The sequence below is a fragment of the Struthio camelus genome, chromosome 2, assembly GCF_040807025.1.
Source record: "Struthio camelus isolate bStrCam1 chromosome 2, bStrCam1.hap1, whole genome shotgun sequence".
NCBI lineage: Eukaryota > Metazoa > Chordata > Aves > Struthioniformes > Struthionidae > Struthio > Struthio camelus.
This window is the reverse complement of record NC_090943.1, coordinates 27128590-27152531: the sequence shown is the minus strand read 5'-3', so window position 1 is coordinate 27152531 and position 23942 is coordinate 27128590. Positions and strand designations below refer to the sequence as shown.

Genomic DNA, 23942 nt, shown 5'->3' with positions numbered 1-23942 from the left:
CTATAAAGATTTAAGATTTGCCAAATTGTAATTATTGGACATAATTTTTCCATGCTGGATATTTGCTTCTGGAGATATATTTCTGGAAGCTTTGAGTAAGAAATGAACCAGCAAGGCCTGAGAATCAAGTTATGGTGAAAGTGGGATTTTTGGTGTTTGTTTTTTTTTAATAATACAGCTCTCTTTTCCCCCTCACACTGAAATACTCTTCTGGTTTGTGCCAAATTTCTGAAGTCATCAACAGGAAATAATGAAAGCATTTCTTCCACTTTAAGTCTTCTGAATGGAACTTGACATTGTCAAGTTCAGTCAATACACCCAAAAGCACTAATATATCAATGTAGAGAATTATATGCAAATATAATACATCTCATCCCCTGAAGAATGAATATGACTATAAAGTTTCTCTTTGTTAAGTATCAGGGTTGAAAAGTGTCAATAATGCAGAGTGTTGACTTGAATAAAATATAGTGTAGAATAGCGAAATAATTTTTTCCTTATTTATATGTTTATGGGACAGTGAATCCAGGGACTTACGCTACTATCCTTTTGCGCTGTCATATGTACCCACAAGTAGAAGGCTTAAAGACATCGCTAAAGTTAGTAATTTGAGGACTTAAGCTTACTCACTCAGATATGCTTTAAATACTTGGATCCAGATGGAACATTTTCTTTCAGACTCTCTTCTTTTTCCTGCTTCCCACTCCCATTTGTGGGGAAAAAAGGGATTTGAAGCATGGCTCTGGTTCTCTTTGAACTCGTACACTTGCAGTGAGATGCAATAAAGACAGATGTAGTAGAGACTGGAAGCAATTATCACTTTAAGAAAGAAATTCTACGTAGATGTAGCTAAAATAATTGCTATATTAATTTTGATGCTGTTGTCTACAGCACTTACATGCATCATCATCTAAAGGTGAGGAAGGTACATACATATGTTGAAGAAGATACAAGATACTGGTCTACCAAGAACAGCCAAATCAAAAATACACTGTAACAGTCAGATGAAGACAGGTTGCCTGGGAGAGTCAAATAAATAAATACATACATCCAGCGGCATAACTTAAAAGGGTTGTTTTTTTTTGCTGCTTTTCTTTTTTGTGATATTTTATCCTAAGGAAGCAGCAGCTCTGCGAAATGGAACAAAAGAAGTTACTGTCTTATAACTCCACGTTAGATCGTTTCATATTCAATTCAGGGCACCACGTCTTCAGAAAATTATTAAAAAACAACAACAAAACCCTCAAAGTTCCCAGGAGTCAAGAAAAGACTTTGGATTTCTTCCCAGTGCAACATTCTGTCAAAGCCTTAATAATCAGATTTAATTCGTTGCACCTTAGTTACTAATACGATGGATATATTCTCCTCTAAGATGTTTATAGGCTCCAGCCATAAAATATAGCTGGATGCTTTTAGGGCTAGCTATTCACTCATGACTTTAAATAGACTAATGAATTTTAAATAACATAAAACGCCTGTATCCAGTGTGATGTTGACATTACTACCATAAGCCCTCCTCTTTCTAGATCAGAAGGTGACAAAGCACAAAAAGAAACATTTCACATTTTATTAGATTAAGTCGGGCCAAATGCGGAAACGCTTGATTGTTCTGGCATTTTTACATTGTCATATCTTATTAAAAAGTGAAACAATCTCAAGCACACTGTTTTAATACAACGAGCTCACTATAGACTATTCTAACTACTAAAATATCTCAAAACACTTTTGATACAGTGCATAAAATATTGTTAGTTAATAAATGTCTACAAAAGTGACTTCTCTGCAACAGTTAAATGCTGGTAACACCACTATTACATCAAACATTGGACACAAGCACTAGAAGCAAAAGTGAAAGAAAAACATCAGCCCTTACATAAAGGAGTACAAGCAGCTGACGACTCACAAAATAGTTAACGTCAGTGAAAAACTAAAAAATACAGACTGAAGACTGACAGTATTCTTAAAATTGCTAATTTCTGTCATGTCGGCAGCATGAGAACCCCATTCACAGAATGAAATGCTTCTCTGAATCACTTCTCCTTACTCGCACACACCTACCATACTCAGTGTGTCAGCTGGCATGGGAACCTCTTTGCAAAAAGGACCTCAAACACTTTGTTTTGTTTAACCGTAAAATAAATGAAGACCCAGCTCAATTCAGTTAAAGATGAATGTGCGTCACCTCCAAAATCAGTTCCAACAGATGAAGAGTAGTCAGTGAAACAACCATCAAGTTATAAGGCAAAGATTTTCAGAACAATGGCAAGATGGAATAAGCAACGTGACCCTGTTCAGAGCAAAAAGTCCAAAGAAATTGGTTAGTTCCTGTCAGATTGATCTGCTGAGAAAAATTGAGGATGAAGAAAACCAATACTGGAGCATACTGCTAGGAAAAGAAGCAGGAATGAAGATGGCAACACAAACAGCTAGAGAAAAACTACAAGAAACCTGATCAAGCAACCTAAATAGGGTACAACCTGCCTTGACAACCCTGCCTTGACCGAGTCCAGGATGCACTTTTCAACTATGCTTGCTCAGCTTAACACAATTTAAAAGCCTTGTTAAGATTCAGGTAAACAGGTTTAAAACTGCCTGTACCCTCTGGAGAGCCTTTGTTATAAGGTGGTCAGTTAAAAGCTTCAAATGTTAACGTGATTTTCAGCGGCATTAAGCTGATACAATCGGAAATGAAACACTTTGGCCTGTCAAGGCCTATCCACAGAGAGCAGAAACAACCGAGGCTGGCAACACGGGGCTGCTCAAGATCAGAATCCTGCACAGCAACATCTGAAAAAATCCTCATATGTTTTAAAGCCCTATGATATTCCCGAAGCAGAAGGCCCTCAGCTTGAGGAAGCTTTTTCACAGGGAAGAGAATCACCTGGTAGTATCATGCTGTAGCTGCATCTTGTGAATATACAAAAGGCCTGGATGGTGGATCTCAAAAATATCCGCATATACTGCTCAAGGTAAGTCAATTGTGATCAGACTGTACATAATTGGCATTGCGCCACCCCTTTCCAAGAAAATACTCCTACATTTTTCAGAAATAACAAATATATCTGAGGTAAATGCATTTCAACATAAAAATTGATTATTTTTATGAACAGCAATGTATTCTTTTAATTAAAAATATGAACAAACAAATAACACTAGATTTTCAATGTAGACTCTTCCAAAGCATCAGCTATATTTTAAATTGTATTTAAATAATCACAGTATGCTATACCACTGACTCCTGCCTGATAATTACAATATTTACAGGACCAGCACTCTGTCTGTAGACTGCTGATGGTCCCCAGGTTGCAAAAATTTGGAATAAACTAACCAACGTTTACCATAATTTCTCTATTCTTATTATCCAAATAACTGAAAGCAAGGAACATGCAACGTATTCAAAATTCCCTGTTTCCACTTAGACAAACTACACTTTCAAGACTGACACAGTATGTGTCTACTTGGGGAATCATAATTTTTCATAAATACCTATGGTATGACAGTTTATAAAATACACCTTGCCTACATTAAAGAACTATTTGTTTGTATGCTATTCAAGTGGTAGGTGAGGAAAGCGTATTTAACTGGTGGAAAAAGATGGCAAACAACGTTCACAAAAGTGCTGGACTAGAAACAAACATGCACACGCTTTTATTGTTTCCTGGAAGCATTCTTATATGCTAGTTTTGTTCTCAGTAAGGCTAAAAGACAATGTGACCCCATTGATCTTTCAAAGATATCTTGATTTTTTTCAGATGAATGAACAAATCCATTTCCTTTTAACAAAGAGGTAATTTAACCGGTCAGCACTCCTTCAAAGCAACACATTCATTTAAGGTCTAAACACAGAATCCAGGAGATCATTGTGTGTCTAAAATGAGACAGACTCCCACAGCAACATACACTGTCTATGCAATATTTCACAAGCGTTTTGTGACATTTCTGAGAGACAACTTTAGGAACTATTTAACTATTTCTAGTCACAGATACGCCTTCTGTTTGCCAAAGCGCTAAGTTCCCAGAATCTCAATAACACTCATTGCTAAGGACTCGTCATCCAGGTAACCATAGTGACAAGAATTATCAGTTTCACCTTAGGTATGCCAGAAAATTAGTAGAACCGCAACTGCAACGGTTCTGATAAAATATTTAATATACCCACTGGCAAAATTCTGACTCTGGCAGGGAAATAGAAAAATATATATTGGATCTAATCTAACACTAATTTTCACAATTCTATGTTTAAACATGTAACTTGAAGAAGTACTTTGAACTTTTGACAAAAACATACCTCCTGAAGTATTGTATTTTTTTTCCCACTGTGTACAAAATGTTTAATCATTTACATAAAGGCTATGGGTAACAAAATTTAATTATAGCATCTTACAGTTTGCATTTATGAAGATTATTCTTGACTCTAGAGCAATGATGACGAAACATAACGTTGTTGTATGATAATGGTTTTCTGTTTCAAGATAAAAGTCAAGCCAGAGAGAGAGAAATGGAGAGAAGAGAGTTTATTTTCAAAAACCAGAGGTGAGTTCAAATCACTTCTCCTATTATAAAAGCCATCATACCTGGTGACTGATGTATACGCTAATGCAATACTAACAACTGCTGCTCTTTATAGAATACTATTGTTGACCTCCAGCACGTAAGACAAAGAGTGAAGAGAAATACAAGTTACTAGAGTCCCTTATTTTGCAAAATCTGACCCATTTGACATCAAAACTGCATCTAAGTTAAGTTTACAGGCTCCGTGATACAAAATCGAAAATCAGGCTGCGCATGCTAACCACGTTTGATGGTTTGCAGGACTTTTTCCATGATCGCTCTGAGCTTAAAGAGTCACTCCGAAGCAAGACCCAGAAAACAGTAACAACAGCTATGCCATTTCTCCCATGCTCTCACTACCACTGCTGGCACCCAGATAAGATAGAGGAGGAGAAGCAGGAGTAACTGACCCTGCTGGATTGCCAAGAGCAAGAAAAATGCAAGAAACAAGGGAAAACAGTCTGCAGGAGTCAGTGGGTGAAAGTGAAGAAAATGCAAATGAGAAAGGATGCTACAAAAATCTTCACCATGCATACAGCATTGCCACGTACGCTAAATAAGGCCAAACAAGCGTGCTTTCATTTAAGCTGAAGGACACGCTAATAAAGGGCATACACAAAAAGGTGAATTATGGTTGGCCTGTACAACCATTCCCTATTCTGACATTTTTTATTTCTAAGAAATGACTGAAACCTCACAAGTCTCTTAAGGTGATTTTTATGAGGTTGAAACTTTTTCAGTTACTATGTATCTATGCTACTTGTCTACCGAATACTCCAGCCAGGACAAGGAAATCTCCTTCAGAAAGAGGGAGAGAGCAAGGAAGGAATTCAAGCTGACAGAAAAACCTGTCTGGAACGTTGCTGTACACCTCTTAGTACTGTCACAAGGATTTTTCTTTATTTATAAGAATTCAGTGAGAGCGTAATTCTCAGTCACTATCTGGAACACAGGTGGTCAAACAAGCACTCACTATGTAACTGTGGGCACGAGCAGTTGTACCTGCCAGTATCTAATCTGTAAGTGTGTACCTATACACACTTTAAATCTTTCTGTTAGTCATCCAAACTCAAGCAGAACGTTAATCCTACCACAGAGTTAAGCTCTTCTGAGGTATACTGTTAGTTTTATGACTTTGAAATGACTTAAAGCCATCCAAGCGGCAGGAGAAAATCTAAACAGAACATAATTGACTCTTTACACCAATTACGACATTTCTGATGTCCAGAAGAGTGAAGTAACATCACTCTTGTTCATACAGTCATCGAGTTCCTTACAGTGCATTATTTTTCCTAGCTTCGTTGCTAGAATATACTTCCCAATATCAATGACGCAGAAATCTGAGCTTTTCCCTTCAAATTAGCAAACTAGTTGTTCAAACTAGTCCTCCTGAAACATAAGCAAACTACTGATATTACTACTTTTCCCCATCATTTTTCTGACATCTAAACTTTCCTAAATTTAAGGAAAAACGTATATTACAATGTGCTTTAAAGGTAGTATTTAGATTAAAAATTTGAGCTATATGTAAAGAAATTAGAGGTCCTTTGATAGAATTAATTCTTCTTCCACTTCTGTTCTCTTCACAGGTAAATTTGCTGAGAAGTTTGGGAATATCAACCATCAAGTGTTTTGTTCGTCCCTGCCTCGTGTGTGTTTCAGCTCCTATGCACAAAGCACGTTAAGGAAGACGCACACACTTATTTTTCTCTCATTTTTTTGAACACTTCTGCTAGAAGGGTTACGTATCTTTCTTGAACTGAAAAATTTAACATAAATTCCATTCATTTGGTTCTAAACCACAACATCCAAGGCATCAGATTCTTGTGTCTTGTTTCCACTGGAACATTTCACTATTGAAGCCAGTGTTTCCACTTCTTATTACGCCTAAAAACAAAAAACTCTGGTTCACGCAGAAACGTGTCACAACAATAAGAGAGCATCTGTGCTACAGCACATCCAATTGCATTTGTACTGATCAAGGCTAACCAGTTTGGAGTGGGTTTGCATTTTACACTATTGCAATACCATTGTAGAAAGCCAGGAATGGTTTATTTTATTGGTTTAACACACAGGCTACAGCATATCGCACCTCACTAACCAAGCCTATATGATTGAATTACTCCTCCTTCAGACAAGGTCTTCTAAAAATTTTCTTCTTCCTCAATGCTATAACATTTAACAGTAACTTCCACGATTTTGCAATAAAGAGCACGACTTCTCCCAGGACATGATCCTACAGTTGCGCTAAAAGCCCGAAGAAGGCAGACATCAAGCTGTTTAGATGTATTTGGGGCAAAGTGAAGATACGATCTCAGTCAAATGCGATGATCTGAAACAGTATTATTTCAGTCAAATGTCTGACCTATGTAGATGGCTACCTTGGCTACCTGATACAGCAAAACATAAAGATGTGACAGCAGCTTCTAGATGAAAATGACTGCCGTAAGTCAAGAAAGAATCCAAGATTTTTCACTTAAGAGACAAAACAAGCTCTCAGGTACTGAGCAATGAAGTTATCCTTGATGACACTGAGGGGTCCCATCACTGTACTTGCCAAGATCAAGATCTACGTAATGGGAAAGAATCAGGCTGGCGCTGACCTTATGGCGGAATCCCAGATACCTTCTCCGAGAAGGGTTCTGCGGGCATAGCTCCAAAAGGAGTATAAAAGATGTAGAAGATCTACAAAAGTTATGTTCCTCGGTTTTATTTACCTTCTTCTGCAAGCTACATAGAAACTGTTTTCCTCGATCAGAACCTCAGAGGTTGACGTAATCTATTATCTTCAGTCCTATATGTTACAGAAAGAGCTGTAAAAAGCTTAATTAGACAATTTCCTGTACAATCCGCTAAAAGAAGAAATTTCTTTAGTCCAGCAGCTAAGGGATTGCCTTTGTCCTGGAATAGGCATTTTTCATTATGCTTATTTACTCATGACTTTTCTTATTATTTGCATCCACGAAGCCCAATACTTTAGAAATTACAGTAGGTCCTTGGAGCCAATGTTTTTCTTGAGATAATGGGTTCAGTTGATATTCAATGTGGAAGCCTGAAAAATTACTTGATTTCTGAAGCAGACTAAGAAGGTCAAAACTTTAATGAGCTTTTTTGTAGTAACATTACTGAACTAAAAAAAAGATAAATTATAAAAACATCAGACAAGCTTTTAAAAAAAAAAAAAAACAGAAGAAAAACCCGCAGGATTTTTGCAGCGATACAGATTTGAAGGGATTATAGTACGAGTTAGAAATGACTAGAGGTCTGTCAAAGACTGATAATAGTTCTGCGCTGTTTTGGAAGTTATTTCAGACTGTCTGAAAAAACAAAATTAGTGCAGATTCTCATAAGTAAAAGCAAACTACTTTGCTTAAGAATAAATATTCAAAATTCTAAATGGAAGAAAATCTAGTTTATTCCTTAAAAGAATCCTAACCCGAACGGCAATGTCATTTCAAGATATTAGCCTAAAGCAAGCTAAAGATGATTTTATTTATTTATAATCAAATGTTATTAACGACAACTAGAGTACTCATTCAATTCCAACAACCACGTTTACCACTTCAACTGTTTACATGCCAACACTTTATTGATCAATTCATTTTATTGTGTGGCTTTCATGGAACAGCATTATATAGGGATCGTAGCAAAATTTCTATTGATTTTAGGCTTCACAGATCTGAAAGCACACAGATTATATGTAACTTCAGTTCTTTCAAGAGCTCGCTGTTACCATTATATGCATTTTTCTTTCCAATTTTGCTTCCAAATATTATAAACACAGTTATAATAACGGCCACACTAGATCAGTATCTTGTAGTATCTAGTATCTCGTCCCAGAGAGGGGCCAGTAGAGGATACCCAATGAAAAGTATAAAAGTTGGGCAAGCATGGACTGGTACTTTTCCACAATACTCTCCCAATCTTCAGCAACTCAGGGGGTACTTCAGGGAGATGTGCTGTTTTTATATTAATAACCTGTGACGGATTTCTCTTCCATTTATTTGTTCGCAAAACTCTCTGCGCTTATGGCAGCTTTTAATAGCCATGACATCCTGAAATTTCACAGCTTAACTATTCATTGTGAAGAAATATCTCCTCCTGTTTTTAACCTGCCACTTGTAAAGGTTCATTTGCACTGTTTACAAGAACTGAGGTAGAGAGCAAAAAATCTTTCCCTATTTACTCTCCTCATTCCACTTCTAATTTTAGAGAGTTCTATCACATCACCCCTTACAGGTGATCATCTTTCTATCATATCAGTCTTTTCAGAGGTTACTGTTTCATATCCTGATTAATTCTAATTCTTATGGAATGGTTTCTGTACAACTTTGATGAACCTTAACCGCTTTTCCTGATCTTTTCTCCAGTGCCGCTACAACCTTTTTGAGTTGGGGAAACTGTATGCAATGTGCAAGATGTATGAATTCATATAGTTGCAGCACGACCTCTTTTCTTTCAACCACTGTTCGTCTTTGTGGGCTGCCAGAGTTGTTGCAGAATTTTTGAGGCAGAAATAGAAAGTTGCTGCCTTACCTCTTTTTTACAGCCAGGAAGCGCATGCTCTGGAAACCAGCGTTTACTAGATGTTATACACCCTTTGTTTCTAATACCGCTTGCCTCTGAGCCACCTATTATCAAAACAGACAATGTGGAGTTAATACAGCCTAGGCTGCGTTCATCACCGACTTCATCACTGCCTTTGTTGGCTCCACATCTGCTCCACGCAGTTGCTAGGGTCCTAAGAAAAGCAAGGACTGACCATACGGCAAACATCATCAGCTCACTCGTGGATTCCGGTTAGGGAAGGTGACGTTCAGGGCATCTGTATCTCTTATCTGCTGCTACAGAAGATGCATAGTTCCCACAGAACAGAAAGAACCAGATCCTCTTCCTGATTTGGGAGGCGTCAGTGATGGCACAGAAGGTTCTTGGCCAATGCTATTTCTGAGTGGTGGCCAAAGAGAAAGTCATTGAGAGCAATTAGCACGTGGGCTTTCCCCACTGTGGCGGTGCTATGACTAAAACACACGTTCCCGGAAGATTTCTACTTTGTTGTATACCAAACATGGCTGTAAAACAGTTACAGTACAAACCTAGCCAAAAAACGTGCATGGCGTCCACTCTAGGCTAGCTGAGACTATGCAAATTTGGCCTGCTGACGTAAAATAGCAGGCTTCCCAATATCAGTCAAATCACCGTGGCTCCACTTCAGCTTGACAAGCCTATCCACCTTCTGCTACTATGACTGATTAAGTCATTCTTAAGCAACCTGACCTGTCAGAAAGAAAAGTTCAATTATCAACCCAGCTTTTGCTGGGTAGGTAGAACTTGTATTTGGCTGTTAAAATGAGACAGAAGTCCACTGGGATAAGACTCAAGAACAGAGTCTGTTAAAAGAATCTCCCTGCCAGCTTTATTCTGCACGTATGTGGGAGCAGAGGCAAGCAGAGGCAGATGGGATATAAGTCAAAGGGAATCTCTATTAGTTCTGGGAGCTCTCAAGAGTTTGGATGCCCGTTTTGTGGGAAGCTGTGGGTGACAGCTTTACGTCTATATGTTACTTCAGCTGCTACAGCACTGAAGTAACACACAGACACTTATTTAAGAATGGCTCTTCCTGCTTGTCTTTACAACTAAAAGGGATCACAAGAGGAAAAAAAATGTGTATTTTCCCCCTGCACTTGTACTTATTTTGTGTTGCTCTTCTCCCTAAGGCCCAATTTCGCTGCTATAGCTGCCCAGATCAATGTATGACCTCTACTAGATTTGTCTGCCAGCTCCAGAAATTATAATGTCATTTTTATAGTTATTATGAAGTGTACACTTAGCAGGCTGGAAATCTGCCTCCGTTATCTTTTTATAATGCTAATGTCCCTTGAGAAACTTAGACTGTAGTTCCACAAGCAGTTTTAATTGACACTAAAGCTGATTCTGCCCTTTCTGTGACTGATCCTCTCCTCCTATCTGTTCATATCTCCACACATTCCTCTGTTTTGTATTGGCACATGCCTCTGTGACCGCATAGGAAGAGCTGCAACTCACATCCATTCCCTGTTCTGGGTTTTCTTGCTGGATGTTGATAGTCCAAAAGACCAGACCATAGCAGCAGTCATAAGGACACAGAATTACTTGTACCAACGTATATGACAAAGAATGAAAATAATTTCAAAAGAACATTCACTCAAACTGAAGTGCAGACAAAAGCAGAAGTACCAACAATGTGCAAAACGTGCAAAGTGAAAAATTATTTGGGCGGTGGAGGCAAGACAGGAGTACACCAGCACCGCTATTATTGTTAAAGCCAGAACAATTTTCAGGAAATTTCTCCTGTAGCCCAGCACTTCCCTATGAGATATGGCTCTCTGGCAGCGACAGGGAATGCTCTCTGGCATTCAGACAGGGACTGTGCATGGAGCACAGACGCGAGGATGCGGTTGGGCCGAGTGGGAAACCGCAGATACAGAGCTGCTGCCACAGCACCAGAGGCAGCACTAGCTGCTCTAGGCTGCTCCCAAGCTTGTAAGTCCCTACACTAAGCCCCATGCAAAGCGGTGTCATACTCCCAGAAAATAACCGTGACGCAGCAGCTTTACCCCATCCCCCTCCAACTTCTCACCAGATCTGACACTTGCATCTGGGCCCAGTTTGAATCTCATTGTGCAAAAAAAACAGATGATGGCTAATAACAGCAGCAGATGGTTATTCCAGTGCCTGGTCCCAGGCAAGCAAGACCAATCATTCATGGTGGAAAGGCAATGAAAATAACTGTCCAACTAGGAGTGAAAACACACAGCTGAGCTTGAATTTACTAGAGGGTGAAGATATTCAGCACAGGCATCCTGGCAGTCAGAAAGTAGGAGAGGGGAAAAGAAGAGACTGACGAGAGGTAGGTGTGGGTGGGGAGGTTCTGTTTTTGTTTGCTTTTATTTTTTTTAAATTTAAGTTTATGTTGCACCATTCTTTATGAGATCTAGAAATTACTGGGGTACAATCCATGGACCAGATATGTCCAATGCTAATGGACACGTAAAACCAACACAATCTAATCAATACGACGTAGGTATTCATTGCAGGATTTAAATCTTAAGTTCTTCTGATAATCCTGCTGACACAAATAGCTTTGAAAATCTAGCCTAGTGTTATCCCATATACTTGTACAGCACATTGCATAGCAAGAAGGATGCTCTAATTATATTAAACTACTATCTACAAGCTCCAGAAGGGGGAAAGAGCAATAGACAAGAAGTGAAAGAAATGGAAGACCATTTGTATTAGATTAAAAATAAGCAGGATCTCTGAAACAAGTATCTAACAACAACAGCTCAAAGAACTGCCCAAAGAACGCTATACAATAAAAAAAAAAAACCCTCTATGAAGACATGAAATAAGCATACCAGACTCCCTTTTCACATGTTGCTTCATATGAAAACTACTTTAATTAATATACTCTACAGTCTCCTGGAGAAGATACTGTATTATAGCAGAACTGAATGAGGCTGGAGCGTTCCAGGGATTAGGATACTGGAACCCTCTACTTTAAATGGCATATAATCCCTCTGTGCAATACCTCGCTCATTTTCAGGATGCAATCAGGTGCATAACATGGAAGTGTTATTTCCCTAATCAATTTGAATATTTCACTAAATTGTATCCGGCCCCCCTCCCCCCCAAACAATAGCCCCCACCCCACACTCTGCAACTTTATGTCCCATTAAACCCATTTGGAAAACAGAATACTGTTCTCATACGCCTTCAGTTATACACAGATATATTTTAAGTCACTTCAATTTTTAAGAATGCAACATATTTTAATATAAAGAGAAATGATTCTTTATTAGAAACATCCACAATTGCAGGGAATCAGGACCATAACATATAACTACTGCACGTGAACAACTCCTGTGTGCCCTCAGTTACAGACGTTTGGATGTGGCAAGCGGATGAGCAGTGTGAAAAGGACAACATAGTAGGACCAAATAGAATCAGAGCATGCAAACACAGACAGTATTACGATACATGCTAGCCCAAGCAAGGAGTGATACAGGACAGACTTCAGGAAGGTGCAAGGCTTTATTTTCACAGTAAACCATGGGTAGATTGGTTTTGGAGTTTTTTGTTTGTTTATTTAAAGTTCATACTGACATTTGAAGTCTCCAGAAAAATTTTTTGAACAACAGCTTTTAGCACTGACCCAGTCTGCTTTTATCTGCATGCCATTATTATTTTGAAGGAGCTAAGAGACACTGAAGACATCTGAAAAACACTGACTGTTTTCTCTTGAAACCAGTAACTCCCAGAGCAGCTATTCCCAGGAAATACATGTTTTTTGGATTTAGGATTTCTTCCCTAATAATCATTTACTTTGGCACACATGAGTAACTGCTAAAATTGAGAACCTTTGTACATTGACAAAATGATGAGAGCTATCAGCAACTCCTTAAGGCTACCATAATACCATAACCTACAAAACCTTCAATATACTTTCAGGGCTTGTGACTAATCTAGGAGAACCCTTACTCATTTCTCTTCTTAGAAAACCAAGAGAACAGGCAAACCAAGACTGGGGGTGGGGAAGGGGGGAGGGTTAACCAGCCAACTCCTTAAAGATTAAATTTAAAACTCTGGTTCCCCAAACTGGTTCCTCACTGTTGCATATGTGATAGGAATACATGCAGGAAAAACTCAACAAGATTTCTGAATTGAGCTCAGTGAGACTAAGCTTAAAAAAAAACTTCTTTGAAATAAAGATCAAATCAGTAGGCACTTTACATTGCCTTTAAATAAAATTGTGTGACAGTTTTATTCAGGTTTGCTTATTTTACATTGTAATAATTAATATCCAGGGTAACACAGAAAATAAAAACTCCATATTATCTCTTTTTAGTTAAACAATATAACATTTTAAACTAGAACATGCTGTCAGTCTAAATGCCATTACAGCAAAATGAATTTAGCTTTCTATTCTGCTATTAAGTAACTAAGTACAAACCTCAGGCAGCTAGCTTATGAGAAAGTCTAGACTTGCAGGTTTGCTAAAAAAAAAAAAAGAAAAAAGAAAAGAAAAAAGAAAAAAAGCAGCCTGTATTTCAATTGCAGATATACATTTATTTCATAGCATCAAAGGCTACACAAGGAATCAGGTGACTTCTGCACAGGAGAAGTTTTTAAGCCTCTGTTATAGGAAAAGCTTAATTGAAAAATATAAAATGTGGCAAAAGGTACCTCATTCAGAATTCATCTATTTTGTTACAGATGCATGCAATATTCAAAGTCCTTCACTGCACTGGACTGATCACTTCAAGTCTTTGACTATGCAGAATTCAGATTCTCCTAACAAAAAAAAAAAAAAAAAGTCAGAACTGTAGAATTTACAAAAGATAATTGTATTGTTCTCTTCCTCAAAGCTCCACCATCCTCAGGGCCACACATTTCAGCAGGGCAAGGACTGTGGAGGAGAGAGGAAAGGGCTGCGCGACTGTATCATCTGATATGATATTTCATATTAATCAGTGCCAGCAGGCTGTCAGAATGGCAAAACCAATAAACCAATGCTACCTTGCACAACAGCATGTGCCAGAAACTACTGTTTTTTCTACAGGAATGCACTAAACTCTTACAAGATCATATACTAACAACATCTATATATGCACATGGTGTTTACAGTAGATGTCTCATAACTGAAGGCAACTCCTCCAGAACACTGGTTACCCTGATGATAGTAAGTCACAAAATAATTTAGGTTGCAAGGAACCTCTGGAAGTCAACTGCTTCAATCCCTCATCCACAGCAGAGCCAACTTCAAAGTTAGATTAGCTCGTCCAAGGCCTTGGCCAGCCGAGCTCCAAATAGCTCCAAGGATGGAGATTCCACAGCCTTTCTGGGCAACTTGTCCTTGTGTTCGACTACCCTCTTTGTGAAAATTTTCTCTACTATTTTATTGTAATTTCTTTTGTTGCAGTATCTTCTGGTACCTGTCCTGTCACTGTGCTCTTCCAACAAGAGTCTGGCTCTGTCTTTCCTTTCTGCACCCTCTCATTAGGCAGATGAGGACAACAGTAAGATTCCCTTTAGCCTTCTCTCAACACTGAAGAAACCCAACTCTTTCACAGCTTCTCTTTTTACGTTACTTGATCCTGCCCCTTTACACCTTGGTAGTCTTCCTCTAGACTGGCTCCAGTACACCAGCGTCTTTCTTATACTGGATGCCCCAAAATGGATGCTATCTCAGGTGCCAACAAGATAGAAATAATCACTACCTTCAGCTGCTGGCTTCATTCTTAACTACATAAGGGCATGCTCCTGACTCACGTTCAACTCGGCGTCCACTAGGAAACCCAGGTCCTTTTCTGCAAGCTGCTGCCTAGCTCTCATTTGCCAGCCTGTACTGGTGCATGGAGCTACTCTGTCCCAATTTGCAGACTCTCTGCTGAGTTTCATGAGGTGTCTGCCAGTCCTTTTGTCCAGCATGTTGGAAGATCCCTCAGCAGAGCCGCCCTGCCCTCCAGCACACACAACCTGGTGTCATCCACAAGTGTGCCGACGGTGCATTCCAACCTATCGTTCAGGTTGTATAAAAGCAAAACTATACTATTTGATCTTACTGATTAATAATTACTATGACCTGAAAGGGATAAAGGACTTCCAAGCAGTTTAATTTTAACTAATTAACAGGTTGGTAAATGTGACATTACAAAGAGCTTAGTTCAGTACACACGCCACCAAATAAAGCCTCCTCAGTATACAGCCTTTTTCTTTTCTTCCTCCTCTTTTTTAAATGAGCAGTTTGAACTTAGTGACTCACTGAAATACCTCCATCCAAAGATTACCTCTCCAATGCATCATTCTAAACATGGAGAACTAAATACATAAAGTATTGTGTCAGTGGCTTAAGAAGTCAGCAAAGAGGGCATAAATTAAGAACCATACATATCTGTACTGCAATAAGCTATGGAGTTCTTAGAAAAGCCTCAGTACTGCAGGCTGTGTACCTCTAGACAAACTATTAGAGTATGTAACTAACGAGTTCTTTCATAAGGGATAAACACTTTCTTAGTTATATACAGTTTACAATGTTGCATAGGCCTAGATTATTTGATATTACAACCTTGTAACATAACTATTTCTACAAGATAAATGTGTCAGATCATTTCTGAAGAACCGCATATTCTGTTATCGTAAAGACTGCTGGATAGCTGTCTCAAAATCTGAGCTTCTTAAGTTATCAAAGTTCTTGCCTTATGACTACAGGGACAACTTTCTCACTATTTAGCATATGTAAATGACACCGCATTAGTTCACAAGTTCTTGAAACTGCTAAAACATACAACCTGCATTATTGGCTCAGCTGGAACTTTAGTTTCCACAATTGAGCAGTTTCTCCAGAACACTGATGAAATTTACCGTTTTTATGGACTAAGAACAAATTTGCTGGGCTCTACTCTGCCAGGACATTTCTACAGCAGTCTGTTTACTGTCTTTCTACATTACAGAGAGATAACTGGATATTAACGTGCTTCCTTGTCCTCCAGTGGGCTTGGAGATATAGAACACAGCTGAGCCACTTAGATTTTAAAAAAGTCCCCCAAAAGTAACAACTCTATAAACAATCTACACAGGCAAGGAAGTAGAAGAAAAAGAGCACTTCACAGGAAAATTCTATTGCAACAGCATTTACAGGTTGCTACTGCAGACAATTAGTCCTGCTGTGCATACAGCCTTACATATATCATCTTTCATTATGAATATTTTTCATATAACTAGCTAATAAAAATATAGAAAGAAACAGCATATCACAGCAGTACAATACAGTAGCAACAAAACTTTCAGTATCAGTATAGAGAAGAGTTCACTAATAAATTACAGCAGCACTAAAAATTCCTATTCTTAAGTTTGTGGTAATTCTTTTGAAAACTACATAAAAACCAAAACCAATATTTAATACAACGGTAGTGCAAAAAACATACTAAAGTATATATCATGATCTTTTGTGTTCAATTTTCAGCAATTTCTCCAAAGGCTGATTCACAACAGGAAGTGTTTCAGTATTTACTATTATCAATGTTTCATTTGTGCTTCCTATAAATATACTACCGCTTTTTAATACATGTAAGATTTCAAGTTTCTATGTGACTGCCTTGATATAATTTATATATACACATATGTATGTATGTATGTATATGCCATTCTTATATATACACAACATTTTAACTCTGTCTTCAAAATTCCTACTAAAGTCCGTTAAAAAAAAAAAAAAAAAAAAAGCAAGCAGGGTTGCTACCCCAATAAGCGTTTGAGAAAGATTCTTGAGGAGGAGTCCTTCAGTGAATTGTAAACACAATTCACACACTAATAAATATAACAAATACAATTCTCACCAGTAAATTATTTCATTTGCAGTAATTTAAAATCAGGACCAAAACCAGCTGCATGCAAACAGGACATGATGTTCCCACAGTCACTTCATGTATCTGCTATAAGGAGGAGAAGGTCTCTTTTTAAAGCAGAATTATATTTATAAACTAGAAAAATCTAATTCTTTATAAGCTAAGTTCCAAGAAGAGCAATTATGTCTCGTGGTTACTTGGAACAGAGAATCAGTTTCCAACTTATGTTTACATTTATTTGCAGTTTGATACACCATATGTAAAAGTCACCCAGAAATATGCCATTACTATATGCATAGTTAACGTTTTATATTTTAACCTTAAGTGTATTTTCCCCAGGAACCGCTTTGGAGGATTCAAAGCTGTACCTTTTTCAAGGCATCCTTCACTAAAAAATAAAAACAAATAAACAAAAAAAAAAAATCACAACACTGCTCCAGCACATTTTCCAAAAGTCAATATTTTAACTGCTTACGATAACTACCACAGAATTCAGTTGCATAAAAATTTTCACACTGAGCCAGAATCATCCTTTCACCACTTCACAAAGTTATCTCGCAGGTTACCTCTAACTGACATCATCTGTCAAAGTCTAACCAAACCAAATCAAAAGAAAATGATGTTCTCCTCTACATACCCTTTAATTCTATGTGAATAACAACCTGAATTACTTCATTTTCCTCTTAGTTTATCTTACTTCTTGTTAGTGCTTTGGTTCATGTAAGACAATGTGCCTCTTTTCATGGTTTTATCTGCAAAGAACTGTTAAAAAGTTCTGTTAGCATTGAAGTTCCAAATCATTTGACACTGGTCAAAAAAGAAAACAAAGTGTCTGAAAAGGTGTCTTCTGTCCAATTACCTTTACGAGACAGAGGCGTCAGAAAAGTACAACAGAGCGTATAAGCCATCTGCACCAGCAGATGATGCTAATGACAACAAGGACTCCACAAAAACATTCTACAAGAGTACACCAAAGCTACAATCCATACCACAAACCATTCACATGGTCACCAAAAGAAACAAGCCCTGCTTCAAAAGAAGGATAAGGATAAGATAACGTTAAAGCACAAAATAACAAGGAGGAAAATAAGGGGGAAATGATGGAAAAAAGCAGGAAAAATAAGAACAAAGACTTGAAGACAGAATGCTATATAAACAAACAGAAGGGAACACCAACACAAGGCTAAGATAGAGCAGCTACTACAAGATATGGCAGAGACATTGCGTAGAAGGGAAATAATGTGAACTTCACTGGTAGTAGCCATCACCATGGTTCAAGGATATAAGTGAACCTTGCATCTATAATCTGTTTTTGTAACCTGCCATAAACAGAGTAAGAAAGTAAGTACTTATTTACTTAGTAACTAAGTAAGGCTTAGAAGTAAGATTTTTTAAGATACTACTTTAAGAAGAATATAGCTGCCTCCATGAAAGTATTTTAGCAATTTAGATAATAAAAAGCAATTTAGCAATTTGAAAATAGCGGACATTTTCTTCAGGAGGTACTTAATATCTTCCTGCCTCTAATACTGGCTCCTGAAAAACCCCTTATACTTAAGAACTCACTCCACACTTCAGAAAAACAGATCACAATTACAAATATTTCTTACAGTTTTATGTGGAATGTATACAATGGGTGATTTACTCCACTGCTTTTCAAAAAGAATAAGCCACAACCAAGTGCTCTCTTTCACAGAGAAACAACTCACTTCAGGTTCTTTCGGTTTTCAAAGTTTATGTTGTCTAGCCACTAAAAGTCAAGATTTTTAACTCAACTTGTACTGTACACAGTCTTACTGATGGCCCTTGAATCAATCATTCTTTATCTTTTCCCATAACTAAAGGTATGCTTTATTTCAGAATGCTAAAATGAGAAAGGGTTATGCTGTGGTAGTTTAACTATCAACTGCAAACATAAGCGGAATAGCTCAGACCATTTCAGGAAATTTAAGGATCTTCTCAAAACATCACAGTGACTTGGAAATGTCTGGATTATATTTTTGCCTGTACCTTTATTACAAAGCAAGGACCGAGTGGTTCACAGCAGTTTAAAAATATTCCTTCAAAATTAGTGCATACCATTTGGCTACACACGACAGTCCCTATTCAGTGGAATCTGGCGACTTCAGTATTTCCAAAGGTCTTTTTGGTTTATTTATTTGTATCTCTCTAGAGTGCTCTTCTCATAGTGAAGGTGTATGCCAACACTGAATACCTTTTTTTTTTTTTTTTTGAGAAAAAAAGGAAAACTTAAATGCAGCAAAGAGTAGCCAATAACTAAGTTTCTGCTTCCAGAATATTAGCATGGTGGACTGCATTGCATAAGTTTTTCAAGAAGAACAAGCCACTGGAAAACTCTTTTAGGAAGGAAGAACCTCCAAGAGATTTAATAAAGTTTTCTCCAATACAGAAGCCTACACATTAATTAGCTGTGAAATACTTCTTATAACATATTGTCTCAGTTGTCATGATGTAGTATTTAAACTACAGTAACTGATATTTGAACAATATCATAACAATGCAGGTTGTGTGCAAACATTGACTCCTAGGTGCAAGTCACACACCTAAATAAAACTTGACTCAGAGAACACATTTCAATGAAGACTTCAAAAGAAGTCCCTAGACATCTTCCACATCAAATGTTAATCCTTAACCCCCTCACCCCCAAAAGTAATATAGTACTACCAGGAACTAAAGCTTATCTTCCTTGTCAGCATGGGTTTGGACAAGAAGAGTTACAGAGGAGCTCCACAATGCTGTCACACAGCTGTTCTGTAAAGCCTCCCCAGCCAGGAAGGATCCCAGGCATTCAACACAGAGCTCCTTCTAGTCCGCTGCTGTAATCCATTTACAACCTGTTACCATATTTTTACTGCAATTATCCTTCAACATTCAAAGTTCACAATTCACATTCTTTAAATATAAATCAAAGCAAAACCATTAAACAAAAACATATTGTAAACAACATCAACAAAGCACTACAGAAAATTCAAGGGTAATAGCAGTATTACAGACTAAGTTTAGATCCAAAAAAATTTATATAGTGATTCTCCTGTTTAGAAAACAGGAGAGTTTAGTATACAGTTAAATGGGTCCTTGAAATTTTAGTCTGTATATGACATGTGTGCAAGTTTGCAATATTGTTTCCAATTAATAAAAACATGGATGCGGGAAGAGGCTTAGAGAAATTATAAGCGCTCCCTCAGGCCACCTCCGGACACCAGTAGTAGGAAACCCAGGTTGCTTCTCCCCCACACATACACTTTTTATGGTACGGTTTAAGGTATGCGCGGCAAAAAAATAAGAAAAAAGTAAAAAGTCAGGATTGCACTGTTAACAGAGCACAGGAAGTGAAGAAAATTCTAAGCTTTTGCAAAGTATTTTGAAAGGGGAGGAAATAAAAAGAAAATTAAAAAAGAGAGAGAGAGAGAGAGAGAAGGAAAAGATCTTTTTTCCACAGGGTCACTTTTGGACTAAGAGGCTGAAGGTACTCAGTATCGCCATACTTCTCCTTTGTCTAAAACACTCTTGAGTGCATGTTGAGATATATGTATACACACATATACAAATATATGAATTAAAACACTCTGCCATACAATACATACAAGTTAAATATTCCCCAGAGAAAATGGCAAACAAAGACCATTTTGACTAGCTCCACATTATATCTTGAAGACATTCAGAGGTACTGAATGAAACTAGCAGTTTTTAATGTTATGTAGACCTCTTGGGCTTAAACTTTTACCATGCTGTCATCTTGCATGAAAGATTCCTCACCCTTGAGATTCACATGTATGTGTGATTTCAAAAATACGCCACGGAAAACTAGGTGGCATGTATTTTAGGGAGGGGAGGGGAGAGAGCTAAAAGTCCTGTTTGCTGCTGATGGTACTTAAAGCACAACAACTTACTTTTTCACTTTGCAACACTTCAGAATTTCCACAGAGCTGCTCTTCAAACCGATCTCTTTACTGTTCATTGTTATCAGTCATGCAAAAACATACAATTGGGAAACATAACAGGTTGAGCACACATATTTGTAGCCTCCAGGTTTTCAATTTTCTGTCTTACTGGCTGCATAAGTCACCTTAGCAAAGGTGACAAAATTTCAGCAATGACAACCGCAGAGCCCCTTTAAGATTTGAAGATACCTTGGCAAAGTTAATTACCCAGCCTTGGTAAAGGTAACCATGAGAAATTTAAACACTAAAGCACAAGAAAAACTGCTAGCAAAACCTGTCAAAAATTAATACACAGTGCTCTATTACCGAGAGAAACAAAAAGCAATTTGGTGCTAATCAATCACAGCAGAGGTGTCACGGACCACTGAGTGAGAAACTCTCAGGACACATTAAATCAGGCTTGGTGTTAGCAAAGTCTTTATGCTGAACAAAGACAGTAAGACATTCTCTAAAAGCATTTTTTAAAAGCTGTTCCAGTGAACAAAAGCTGATGGCTGCAGTGGGCATTCTCTTTTAGTTAGATGTACCCATTTATTTTCCTTTAAATTCCAGGAATGCATACACCTGACACAAATACAAAGCAAATGCATGTAAGCTTACACACAATATATATCTGTGTCTAGGACACTTAATGTTCTTTCAGCAAGCCTAATCACCTACTAACATAGGCACATACCTACTCCTACCTAGATATATAAGGCACTCCACAGGTAAAAATTAGCAGGGCTGTGTAATCTTACTTAAATCTTGCTTAATCTTTGTGTTTCAGGCACTAACATTGTTATTATTAATAGTTCCGCGGGATTTTTTTTTTGATTTATCTTCATTTGCAATGTTTTTATGTGTGTGTCAGCAAAACAAGGTACCATCAACATTGTCTAGTTTATTAAAAAAACAGTCCTGAAGTAAATACTAAACTAAAATTTGTTAAATAGGGAATTGCTTCAGGATCATAGACAGTCTTGGAATAAAAGTTTCCAGAAGCCTCTTCTGTAATTTGGTCTTTTCTTCCTAAGGAGAGCTATTTACCCCCTCCATGCCCACAAAAACAAAAAAATCCTGTAATAAATCCTGTCACTTCACTTCTGCATAGACACCTCAACTAAATAAGCCACATGTTGTTAGAAGCCGATAAACACTGTTGCTTTCTGTGTGAAAGTTTCTTTTAGATGAAGAGGAGTATTTTTGCCAGTATCAGAAACAGAGAAATTAATCCATCGCAGAGCATCGAGAACTAAAGACATGAAAGTAAGGGTGAAACACCCGTATGTGTGAGGAAGACAGATTCTCTTATTTTCATCTTATTCGCCACACAACTAATAATTCCCTCAAAAGCAGTCTTTCTCTTTAGAAAATCTATTTAAATTACAGTTCATCTACTGATGCTGTGTCTCCAACTCAAACTTTACTTCTGGAACTGGTGAGCACAGAAATGCATTCATGGGGAAAAAAAAAATCGCAATCAATGTTTAGCGTGGATGGAGGGGACCATGCAAACACTTCTGGCTGGAATACTGTTGCCTCACTGCACAGAGCATGTTTCTGTCACTATGCACGTTTCCTTTGCATACTCTTTAAGATGCAAATAAAAGACAGACTGAGCAGTCGTGACGTATCAAGGTTCCACTTCATTTTTAAAAGCCACCCAAACTTCCAGCACGGGTCTAAGGGTGCCTCAGAGAGCCATACGACTACTCACAGAGATCATACAGTTACCGTTTACTATACCAAGGCTCAATTAAAAAAATATCGAGAAGCCCAAGTGCCCAACCTCATTCAAAAAAGGCTGCTTGCGACAACCTTACAGGGCCTGGAAGCAAGGTTATCCTGGCACAACTCATCACGGCTCCACATGCTCCCACTCTCACCCCCCCCCCCCTTTCTGGCACTAAAGGAAGGCTTTCGCGTCCACAGGCGGTACCAACCCTCGCTTCACAGAGGGAGCCGGCCGGAGCTGGGCCCTCCCGCAGCTCCCAACTTCCCGGCGGGCCCGCTGAGGCAGCCCGGCCGCCCGCACCGCCCTCCGGCCCCCGCCATTTCAGCGCCCCCCCCCGCCATTTCGGGGCACCCCCCCCCCCCCCGCTGCCCAGCCCGCCGGCCTCGCTCGCGCCCCTCCGCAACGCACCTCGCGGCCGCCGCGCTGCCGACCGAGGTGGGGGAGAAGCCAGCGCCGGCGGCCGGCTCCCTCCCCGCCAAACGGCCCGTCCGGGCAGCCCGTCGCCTCCCGCCATTACCGCTTCCCCCCGGCGCCCGCCCTGCCGGCGGCCGTCCCCCTGCGTGCCGGGGCGCCAGGCGTAACGCCCCGCGGCTTGTTTACCTCGGCACGCCGGCGCGCCCCTGCGCTGCCCGCGCCCTCGGAGCCGCCTCGCCAGCCGCCCCACCCCGGGATGCGGCGGGTGCCGAGCCCGCCCGCCCGGCCGTGCTGCCGCCGGGCTCCGCTCCGCTCCGCGCCGCGCCCTGCCGCCGAGACCCCGCCCGAGCCCCGGCACAGCCTGCTCGGGCGGCGCCGGCAGGGCCGCCACGCCGCGGGGCACTCACCGGCTGCTCGCTGGGGCTCTGCCCGGCCCTCCGCGCCCGGCACCCAGCGCCTCCATTTGCTCAGCGGCCGCTCCTCTCTGCCTCTCCGCCGCCGCGCTCCGGCTACGGCGCCCTGTGGAGCGCCCGCGCAGCCGGGGCTCCAGCCTGCGGAAGCCGGGGGCCGGCTCCGCAGCTCTCACTCGGCGGCCGCAGCGACGGGGACCGGCCTCGGGAGCGCCCGCCCGGCGGGCGAGGCTGCCTGCGCCCGGGCAGGGCGCTGCAGCTGCCGCTGCCTCGCTGCCCCTTTGTTCGGCGGCGGCGGCTGCTCGCGGCGCTGACAGCTGCCGGCGGCGCTCAGCAGGCCCGGACGGGCGCTGCGCCCCAGCGGCTGCCTGCTCCGCGGCGCTGCCGGCCCGGCCTTCTCCCCGCCCGCAGCCAACAACTGGCGGCGGCGGCAGCAGCAGCTCAGGCCGCCGACCCGGAAACTCATCGGCAGCGGAGACTCGCGGGGCTCCGACGGGAAGCG

The 23942-nt window shown here is 39.9% G+C and overlaps 1 protein-coding gene across 8 annotated transcripts in view; it reads right to left on the bottom strand.

Annotated features, from left to right (window-relative positions):
• ANKIB1 (ankyrin repeat and IBR domain containing 1) overlaps window positions 1-23687 on the bottom strand; it is a 97287-nt gene extending 73600 nt beyond the window's left edge. For 5 of the 8 annotated variants that reach the window (XM_068934801.1, XM_068934806.1, XM_068934805.1 and 2 more), the window contains exon 1: window positions 23438-23687. The gene's annotated coding sequence lies outside the window, so the exon portion shown is untranslated. Of the gene's footprint in view, window positions 1-9087; window positions 9163-13776; window positions 13885-23024; window positions 23157-23437 lie in introns of those variants that run through there. The other 3 variants (XM_068934802.1, XM_068934803.1, XM_068934804.1) reach the window with 3 other exon arrangements.
• Between the last annotated feature and the right edge of the window lie 255 nt (window positions 23688-23942).